The sequence below is a fragment of the Vicia villosa genome, unplaced genomic scaffold (genome assembly GCF_029867415.1).
Source record: "Vicia villosa cultivar HV-30 ecotype Madison, WI unplaced genomic scaffold, Vvil1.0 ctg.001235F_1_1_3, whole genome shotgun sequence".
In the NCBI taxonomy this organism is placed as follows: domain Eukaryota; kingdom Viridiplantae; phylum Streptophyta; class Magnoliopsida; order Fabales; family Fabaceae; genus Vicia; species Vicia villosa.
Window position 1 is genome coordinate 16348 of NW_026705544.1, and position 10376 is coordinate 26723.

The 10376-nt window shown below is 32.9% G+C and overlaps 1 pseudogene; it reads left to right on the top strand.

Moving 5' to 3' along the window:
* Window positions 1–2102: 2102 nt before the first annotated feature.
* On the top strand, window positions 2103–3539 carry LOC131634130 (scopoletin 8-hydroxylase-like; annotated as a pseudogene).
* The last annotated feature ends 6837 nt before the right edge of the window (window positions 3540–10376 follow it).

The window sequence follows — 10376 nt, forward strand, 5'->3', positions numbered from 1 at the left end:
TTCCGACCTACTTAGTAGATCGACTAATCCGACTCGTGCTACGGAGGCACGTGCACTAGCCAAGCGTTGTTTCTACCAGGAATCGAACTCGGTATTCCCCGAATATCGTCCTTCGCAGAGACTCGTTTGCCACTCGAGCCCAAGCGCTTGGTTAATTTGAGTATTTGGATGTGATAAAAAGATATATGTACTAAAGTCTGCTCAATAAATATAAGATTGGAGAAAATAAAGATTACGATGAATAATTAATAGTTTCCGACAAAAATATTAATCTAATCGTTCTCTCTATCAAAGTAGTCACAAATATATAATATATATTAAAATAGAAACCCAAAATATCTGCAACATATTTTAAATTGTCACATATTCTAAGTTTTGCCATGAAAAGAAATAATTATAGCTGACATCTTTTAAAACGCACTTTATAACCTTAGTCTTTATTCTTTTTCTATTATCAAATTTCAAAAAAAAAATAAAATAAAATAATAAAATAAAAAAATAAAAAATAAAAAATAATAATATGGGTAAATGAGAATGGTCCTACAAACAAAAATAAAAAATAATATTGGTAAATGAGAATGGTCCTACAAACAAAAATAAAAAATAATATTGGAAAATGAGAATGGTGAAACAAACAAAAACAAAAAAATAATATGGGTAAATGAGAATGGTCCTACAAAAAAAAACAAAAAATAATATTGGTAAATGAGAATGGTCCTACAAACAAAAATAAAAAATAATATTGGAAAATGAGAATGGTGAAACAAACAAAAACAAAAAAATAATATTGGGAAACAAGAATGGTGCAACAAACAAAAACAAAAAACAATTTGGGGAATGAGAATGGTGCAACAAACAAAAACAAAAAATAATATGGGTAAATGAGAATGGTCCTACAAACAAAAACAAAAAATAATATTGGTAAATGAGAATGGTCCTACAAACAAAAATAAAAAATAATATTGGAAAATGAGAATGGTGAAACAAACAAAAACAAAAAAATAATATTGGGAAACAAGAATGGTGCAACAAACAAAAACAAAAAACAATTTGGGGAATGAGAATGGTGCAACCAACAAAAACAAAAAATAATATTGGTAAATGAAAATGGTCCAACAAACAAAAACAAAAAATAATATTGGTAAACGAGAATGGTCCTACAAACAAAAATAAAAAATAATATTGAAAAATGAGAATGGTGAAACAAACAAAAACAAAAAAATAATATTGGGAAACAAGAATGGTGCAACAAACAAAAACAAAAAACAATATTGGGGAATGAGAATGGTGCAACAAACAAAAACAAAAAATAATATTGATAAATGAGAATGGTCCTACAAACAAAAACAAAAAATAATATTGATAAATGAGAATGGTCCTTCAAACAAAAATAAAAAATAATATTGGAAAATGAGAATTGTGAAACAAACAAAAACAAAAAAATAATATTGAGAAATAAGAATGGTGCAACAAACAAAAACAAAAAACAATATTGGGGAATGAGAATGGTGCAACAAACAAAAGCAAAAAATAATATTGGAAAATGAGAGTGGATGAGGATGTCGTATGTTTGGCCATAGTAATTTGGGGAGAAAGAAAAGTACGAAGAGTAGATGAGATAGTATCGAGACATAGAAAGGTACGAAGAATGATAGCTACAATGAAAGAATTCAAAAGAATATTTTTTATTTTGAAAGATTAATTAATTAAGGTTTAATTATGTGATTAGTCTTTACAAATATATTATTTTTTGATATTATCAATACAAATTTTTGTGTTTGAATTTTGTGTAATTTTCTTTTACTTTTTGTGCTTTGTTCTTTTATTATACAGTAAAGAACTATTTTAGTATTTTAGTTCCTCACAAAAATTGAAGAGGTCAAATAAATTCATAAATAAAAAATAGTATATATTTGATTCTTTGCTAAACTTAATCAAGTCGTATTAGTTCTTATGTAAATATATTTTTAAACCGTTTTTTTTCTTACTTTTTAACCGTGGCTGAACTCCTTATATGTATTATTTTTCACTTACGAAGACTTATAAAAGCATATCACCCATGTTACATTCGTTAATAAGTTTCCTTCTTTCATAACAATTTCCTCTTAATCCAAGCATAAAAAATTGCACACTTTCATGGCACAAATTTCCAACTCCTTAAATTCATTGTACAACTTTGTTGTAAAAGATGGAAACGGGATCAAAAGTTTAGTTGACTCAGGTTTATCAGAGGTTCCAAAAATATACATACAACCCATAAACAAAAGAATCAGCAAACTAAACTCAAAACCATGTGAAATTCAACCTATTGATTTTTCAAAACTCAATGGGCCAGAACATGAAAAAGTGGTGGATGAAATTGTTAGAGCTGCTGAGACAGTTGGATTCTTTCAAGTAGTGAATCATTGTGTTCCTCTCGAGATTTCGGAATCACTTAAACTTGCCACCAGAGGAGAAAGTTATTTACCGTAATAGTGCGAGTAATACGAGATATAAAACTAGCTTTGTACCTGAGTTAGAAAAAGTGTTGGAATGGAAAGATTATATCAATATGGTTTATAGTTGTGATGAAGATGCTCTTCAAAATTGGCCTAATATATGCAAGTAAGTCCAATCTAATATAGCATACATATTAGACATTATAGGTTTTGTTGAATTATTTATTTCTCTCAATTTACAGGGAAGTTGCACTTGAATATTTGAAGTTATCATCCAAGATAGTGAGAGACTTATTATAAATATTAATTGATAAACTTGGAGTGAAACTAGATGATTCAAAAATGGAGAGTCTTATTGGTATGAAGATGGTTAACATGAACTACTATCCAGCATGTCCAAATCCAGAACTCACCGCCGGTACAGTGCGTCACTCAGACTCAAGAACTATCACAATTCTTCTTCAAGATGGAATTGGTGGATTGCATGTTAAATCAGAAGATGAGAGTAATGATGAAAAATAAGTGTGGCTTGAAATTCCTCCAATCCAGGAAGCTTTATTCATCAATGTTGGTGATGCTTTAGAGGTTTGATATATCTTTAAATCAAATAATACGACATAGTTAAAATCTTAAAATTGTACTAATGTACTTTGCATCATAACTAATAATCCTTTTGTATTTTATTTGAAGGTACTTAGCAATGGAGAATATAAAAGTGCTGAACATAGAGTACAGACAACTTCCACACAATCAAGAGTATCAGTTCCAATGTTCAGTCTTCCTATGCTTACTGAGAGGATTGGCCCATTTCTAGAATTGGTGAAGAAAGATGGATTCGTTGGTTAGAGGGATGTCCTGTGGCAGGATTATATGGACAACTACTTTAGGAGTTCTCATGATGGAAAAAAGACTCTTGATTTCGCAAATAACAACTCTACTTAATAATTCTATAAAAGAGAGTATGAAGTATGTGTTTAATTTTTTAAATGAGTTTAATTTAGAAGTCAGTGGACAAATAAAAAGTTCTTGTAGTGGAAAGGCCAAGAGGTTAGTGGTCTTTTAATAGAACTTAGTTGCATTTTAATTCCTAAAATAGTAGTATCTTGGGTATTTATAAAGACTTTGTTGTATTTTCATTTCAATAAGCAAGAGAGCAATATATAAAGTAGTATTTATATCAACAAATTGGCATTAGAGCTAATGGCGAACGTGATGAGTGAAATTCCGCTACCACGACTAACAACGTCTAACTACGAAAACTGGAGTATTCAAATGAACGCTCATCTTGGTTTTTTAGATAAGTGGGAGGTTGTAAAACCCATCTAAACCCACATATATAATTCGCATATATTCTAATAATTAAATAAACACGAATCACAAACTAGAGTGTCACCTTGATAAAAACTTCATAATAAAACGTCCTGCTCCGTAACACGGGTTTTCAAATTGTCAAAACAAAATACTTCTTCAATGACAACAATTGTAATTCAAATTCTCATAGCGGACTTCATATTTCAAAACATCTTAAATACCACAACAGATAGTTTAGATCTCAAAACAATTAAAAGAATGACATTGTTCCAATTAAATGACCCCAACCCCGATGTTACGTAAGAGAGCAAGACCATCTTTATTCCAAATAAAGCGCTAAAAGATTTCATGAAGCTATCCTCCAAACACCAACGAACTATTCTTGATTACTTGCGCGTTACCCACGTGGAGGTAACATTCAAACAGAAAGGGTGAGTAATTCATAGTCATTATAGAAGACATAAGGGAGAAATATAGTAGTTATACAATAGGCATCAATAATTCTACATATACTAACGCATGTGTATCCTCATACTTCACATATTTACTCATACCTGCACATCATCATCTACTCGCAGCATCATCACATAATTCAGTCACATTCCTCAATTAAATCTCACTTATTCACGAATTGTCAAACATCACACAATCAAACATTATGCAATGTCACAAAGAATGCAATGCTACATGTCATGCACCAAATTTGACCGCCTCGAGCATCAACAATTTAATTTTCTTTCCTCTGTGCATTTAAATTAAATTTGTAGGGTGCATATTTAAAATATTTATGATTTGCTTCAAATATTCAAAATAATTGTTCTTATGAGATGCATATTTAAGTTGTTAAATAGAGAGGTGTATTCAAAAACAAGTATGTATATAATTGGGCTTAGTAATATAAAATGAGGGTGAGTTTATTTATTTGGGTTTGGGAAGAAATCTAAGAGGGTGTATCTATCAGTTGGCTTAACATTCTAAGATTGTCACCCAATATTAGGTTAAAATAAAATATTATTTTGAAGTTTAATAAATCCTAACCAAATAGTCATTTCTTATTATTATTACTAATATTATCAATAATTATGTTCTTATCATGTTGCAGTATTTTACAAATCTAACTATTTTGCTAAATATCATTATTATTAACCTAACCATTATAAATTAATATTTAACAAATGTTATTATAAAAGTATTGACTGCAGTCCACAATTAACAAATATTTTTCTCTTTTTGTCATATTTTTTCATTGATGTTAATAAATATTTGTTTATTAAAATTATTCGTTGCTGACTACAGTCAACCTTCATTATTATTCTCTTGGACCATTATTATAAGCAAATATTATCTTTTTAGAATTATTGAATAATAAATATAGTTGATCTTTTATGTAAACCGTACAATTTATTACTCAATAAACCTAAAAAGAATTTTTTTGCTCATAATAATGGACGAAAGGAATACTTGTTAGAACAAGATTTGTTCTGATCAATATTCTTGTTTTGATGATAACATTATATATGAATTGTGTATAAGACAATGTGGTACTCTAATCCTATTCATTTTCCATTTCAGGAAATATATAAGGAGTATGCATAATTCAGCGCTAAGAAGCACTGACTCAGAAGGTTCACGATTGCAACATCAGAGCATGCTCTCACAAGACATCAGAAGATGGTCAAGCAGAATAAGAACATGGTCTAATGAAGCATCATAAGAACATGAGTTCAGAATCAGAAGCACTGAAGCTCTTATGGTATCATGCTCAAGCTCTTCAAAGTCAGAAGACAAGAAGATGCTTTGCACCAAGCTGAGACTCTGATTATTCAAACATTGTATTCACTAACATCAGAATCATAAGCAAGTACTAGATGACAGGCTAGTAAGACTGACAAAATGAACGTTGAAGCTACAAAAGGCAAAGTTAGTAAAAGCAGGAAAAGCAAGACTCGAGGTAGTTGACAAAAGTGTGAAACATTAAATTCAAAGTTGTACTATTCACGCAAAGCATTAAATGCAACCCAACGGTCATCTTCTCAAACGCCTATAAATATGAAGTTCTGATCAGAAGCTAATAACGAACTTTTGTTATCATACTGAAACGCTGTTGAATTCAAATCATATGAACTTCATCTTCAACCTCACATTCTTTGTAATATTTTAGTGAGTGTTAAGCATAAAACTTAAGAGAAATATCACAGTTGTGATTATAGCTTTCTAAGAAGCAATTCAAACTCTTGTAACATTTATTTTACATTGATTGTAAAAGGTTCATAGAGTGATCAGTGAGATCAGTAAACTCTAGAAGACTTAGAAGTTTCTAAGTGTTGATTTCCTAGAGTGATCAAGGTGTGATCAGTATACTCTAGGAGACTTAGAGTGTTTCTAAGTGGAAAACCATTGTAATCAAGTTTGATTAGTGGATTAAATCCTCAATTGAGGTAAATCACTCTAAGGGGGCGGACTGGAGTAATTTCGTTAACAACGAACCAGGATAAAAATATTGTGTTCATTGTTTTTATCTTAAGAGTTTTAATGTCACACTTATTCAAACCCCCTTTTCTAAGTGTTTTTCTATCCTTTAATTGGCATCAGAGCGCCGGTTCTAGGTGCAAGCACTTAACCGTGTTAGAAAAATATTCAGGGAGAAAAACACAGTCAATATGGTTGATATTGTTACATCTACTTCTACATCTGCTTCAAATGATCAACACAACCATGTAAATGGTTATTATAGACCACCAGTATTTGATGGTGAAAACTTTGAATACTGGAAAGACAAATTGGAAAGTTATTTTCATGGTCTAGATGGTGATTTATGGGACTTACTTGTGGATGGTTACAAACATTCGGTAAATGTTAGTGGATCAAAGTTGTCAAGACAAGAGATGAGTGATGATCAAAAGAAACAATTCAAAAATCATCACAAGTCAAGGACTATTCTGTTGAATGCTATTTCTCATACTGAATATGAGAAGATATCAAACAGAGAAACTGCCCATGACATCTTTGAATCCTTGTAGATGACTCGTGAAGGCAATGCCCAGGTCAATGAGACAAAAGATCTTGCCTTGATGCAGAAGTATGAAGCCTTCAAGATGGAGGATGATGAAAACATTGAAACAATGTTCTCAAGATTTCAAACTCTAACTGCTGGATTAAGAGTTCTTGATAAGGGATATACAAAGGCTAATCATGTTAAGAAGATCATCAGAAGCTTGCCCAGAAGATGGGGCCCAATGGTGACTACATTCAAGATAACAAAGAATCTGAATGAAGTCTCTTTGGAAAAGCTGATCAGCGCCTCGAGGAGTCATGAAATAGAGCTAGATGCTAATGAACCTCAAAAGAAAGGTAAGTTTATTGTTTTCAAATCTTTGAATAAAAAATGCACTAACGTTTTTCAGGCGGAAGAAGAAGATTCTGAAGAGTCGGAATCAGAAGAAGATGAAGACGAACTGTCCATGATCTCCAGCAAGGGAAACCAACTCTGGAAGAGTAAACAAAGGAAGTTCGAGAACTTTAGAAGTTCTAAAAAAGCCTAAAAGAGGAGAATATTCTGGAATCAGAAGAACTGACAAAAAGAAGGTAACATGCTCTGACTTTTTTCGTTTAGTTTGTTCTGAAACATTTCATGATGTAGAGATGCTCTGATGATGCTCTGGTACATTCAAGAATGTTCTGATACAATCTAGCTTGCAATGATTCAAGGCTCTGAAGCTGTCCTATGGAAGCAAGAAGTAGAAGCTGTGAATGTTCTAAAGATCTAAGCAAGTGTGAAAGTCTCGACTGAAATTGAAAATACTCAGGGAAGTCTTTTATTCATAAATTCTTCTAGTATTTATTTCAGGGGGAGATTGTTAATCTCAGGGGGAGACATATTCACTATGTTTATATGCTTATGCTATAACTGTGTAATTGTCTTTAGTCATCTGAAATTCAGATCGCAAATTCATATCAATTATGTATGTTTTTGTCATCATCAAAAAGGGGGAGATTGTTAGAACAAGATTTGTTCTGATAAATATTCTTTGTTTTGATGATAACAATGTATATAAATTTTGTATGAGACAATGTGGTACTCTAATCCTATGCATTTTCCATTTCAGGAAATATATAAAGAGTATGCACAAAACCAGCGCAAGAAGCACTGACTCAGAAGGTTCAGTATGCAACATCAGAACATGCTCTCCCAAGACATCAGAAAATGGTCAAGCAGAATCAGAACATTGTCTATGGAAGCATCAGAAGAACTTGAGATCAGAAGTAGAAGCACTGAAGTTCTTATGGTATCACGCTAGTAGCACTTCAAGGTCAGAAGACAAGAGGATGCTTTGCACCAAGCTGTTTGACTCTGATTAAGTCAAATATTGTATCTACAAATATCAAATCAGAAGCAAGTACAAGATGGCAGGCTACGCTGACTGACAAAAGGAACGTTAGAAGCTATTAAAAGCAAAGTCAGTAAAAGCATGAAAAGCAAGGCTCGAGGTAGTTGACAAAAGAGTGAAACATTAAATGCAATGTTGTACGGATCACGCAACGCATTAAATGCTCCCAACGGTCATCTTCTCAAACGCCTATAAATAGAAGTTCTGATGAGAAGCTAAATACAACACTCTACAGACTTCATCTTCAACCTCACTTCATTACTGTTGTAATATTTTAGTGAGATTAAGCTTAAACTTAAGAGAAATATCAAAGTTGTGATTATAGATTTTTAAGAAGCATTGTATAACTCTTATAAGAATTTGTTTACATTCATTTGTAAATAACTAGAGGAGATCAAGTTGTGATCAGATTCTCTAGAAGTCTTAGAAGGTCTCTAAGCATTGTGTTTCTAGAGTGATCAAGTTGTGATCAGAATACTCTAGAAGACTTAGAAGGTATCTAAGTGGAAAACCGTTGTAATCAAGGTTGATTAGTGGATCAAATCCTCAGGTGAGGTAAATCACTCTAAGGGGGTGGACTGGAGTAGTTTCATTAACAACGAACCAGGATAAAAATTATTGTGTAGTTGTTTTTATCTTAAGAGTTTTTAAAGTACACTTATTCACACCCACCCCCCCCCCTTTCTAAGAGTTTTTCTATCCTTCAATTGGCATCAGAGCGCCGGTTCTAAGGTGCAAGCACTTAACCGTGTTTAGAAAAGATTCAGGAAGAGAAAAATGCTAAGATGGCTGATGCTACTGCTACACCCACATCTACACCTGGCTCTGCTGAGCAACATAAGGGAAATGGAAACTGATCGGAAAAATAGCAAGTGTACTATTTTTACCGATGTAGTAATAATGGGTTTTACCCCAAGTATCGATCACAAGGATTGCGTAGGAAACACAAGTGATTAGACTTAGTCAGTTAAACAAAAGTTCATATGGTGTGTTGTTTCACAGAGCTTAAACTACTAAGAAATAAAGGAAGTGAAAGTTGAATTTAAGAATATAATAAAGTAATGCTAAGGTAGGGTGTGTGATTCTTTCTCTAATTTTCTCTGGATGTAGATTTCATTTACCGGATCATGTAGTTCAAGTATTCATTCTCAAGAATGATAATCCTAAGTCCTTAGTGAAAATCTTATTTGATTTGAACTCCGATTACTTAAGTCCTTAGAGAAAACGGATAAACCAAATCATTTATTTATCAAGAATTTCCGAATAACCAAATTATAACCCTAGTCCTAGGTGATGATCATGAGGTTCAATTGCATACAAACCCTAACAATTGTAGTCCTACGAATTGTCAACCACAGAACAATCCTCATCGGTTTGATAAAGAAACCATTAAAAACAGTATGCAATTGACATGAACAAAACATAATTTCAATTAACGAAATACCAAATCCAGAGTTATTACAGATCGAATCAGGGACACCCCCTAGCATTGGGGGGTTTAGCCCCTCATAGTATCTAAAAAACGCAAATGAAAAAGTTTAGACATTACAATCAATTGGGAGTACTAAGATCTTCAATGGTGTCCACCGTTGAATCTCTTTGACTTCCAAATTCTCGCTTCCGTCTCTTTCTTCTCTGCAATTCTCTATTCTGATCTGTCAAAAGGTGCCTCTTTCTTTGCCTCAGGTTGTTTTTATATTCACTCTCCTATTCAGGTTGAAGCCAAATACCAAAAGTACCCCTAATGATCACATTGGAGCAAGAAACATAAAAAAATCAAAATCAGCTCGCATCTGCAACACGGGCCGTGTTGCTGCACACGGGTGCCCGTGTTGCTCGTCTGGCTCCTTTATTCAGAACTTCACTTTCCACGCAGCTTTCCACACGGACCGTGTGCCTGAACACGGGTGCCCGTGTGAAACCTCTGTTTCAGCTCCAAAAATCACTTTTCTGGCCACATTTCAACATGGGCCGTGTTGCTCCACACGGGTACCCGTGTTAACCTCTGAAATCAGCTTTTTCCAGCTTCTTTTATCCGCTCGTGCGCGCCATAAGTTTCTATCTCTCCCTTGCATCAACCTGGCCAAAAACATACTAACAACCAGCGCATAAAACGACACTTTTGTAATACTCAAAACACAATAAGATGCAAGAACGTCACAAAGACAAAAATATGGAAACTTACTTAAAAACATATGCCAATGCCACTTAGTATTACCAAGATTACGAATTTCGGTCG